This window comes from Bison bison, unplaced genomic scaffold, assembly GCF_000754665.1.
Source record: "Bison bison bison isolate TAMUID 2011002044 unplaced genomic scaffold, Bison_UMD1.0 scf7180017864384, whole genome shotgun sequence".
Classification (NCBI taxonomy): domain Eukaryota; kingdom Metazoa; phylum Chordata; class Mammalia; order Artiodactyla; family Bovidae; genus Bison; species Bison bison.
In genome coordinates this window covers 13,670,912-13,671,926 of record NW_011494956.1, presented here as the reverse complement: position 1 = coordinate 13,671,926, position 1,015 = coordinate 13,670,912, and positions in this window count along the sequence as shown.

Below are 1,015 nucleotides of genomic sequence, written 5' to 3'. Positions count from 1 at the left end.
TTTAATGAATTGAGTTGAATTACTTTCAGAACCCATTTACCAGAATCCGAACAAGTATGTCAGGAAGTCATAGAATAAAGGACTAATCATTCAGCAGTTAGCCAGAGAAGGCTCCTAAGTTGTGACCAACCTCATGCCAAAGGTGGAACCTGAGAAGTCTTCTTTAAAATCACAAATTAAAGATACTGCCATGGTTTCATTGTGCTACAAATTAAATCCATATTTTCCACATATTGTTAAATTCCTTCTCTACCCAAATGACATTCAAATAGTTAAAAAACTAAAAATAGTAATTGGCAACTGAAAAGATTCTTGGTATTTATTTGGTTTCCGAATAATTACTGAAATTGATTTTTTAAATACCCAACCGATATATTTAGGTATGATTATGCCGGTGGCCTGTGTAGATTTGACTGTGATTTTTAAAGTATCCTTGCAAACAGCCTAGATGGCTCCACTGAGAAAGGAAGCAACACTGCACACCTGAAGATTGCAGTCACTTCTGATTCAGCTTTTCTCACTAACACATTCTCCTTAGGGCTCCTACCTGACTGCTGACTTTATATCCTTGAAGAATTGTCATGGGCAGTATTAGACTTGTTTGTAGAACAAGGGCTAAACTTAGAACCAAATGGTAAAAGTTACAGGGATACGATTTTGGTTTCAGTCCAGTTCAGTAGCTCAGTCGTGTCCGACTCATTGAGACCCCATGGACTGCAGCACTCCAGCCTCCCAGATCAGATCAGATCAGATCAGTCATGCAGTCATGTCCAACTCTTTGCAACCCCATGAATCGCAGCACACCAGGCCTCCCTGTCCATCATCAACTCCCGGAGTTCACTCAGACTCACGTCCATCGAGTCAGTGATGCCATCCAGCCATCTCATCCTCTGTCTTCCCCTTCACCTCCTGCCCCCAATCCCTCCCAGCATCAGAGTCTTTTCCAATGAGTCAACTCTTCGCATCAGGTAGCCAAAGTACTGGAGTTTCAGTTTTAGCATCATTCTTTCCAAAG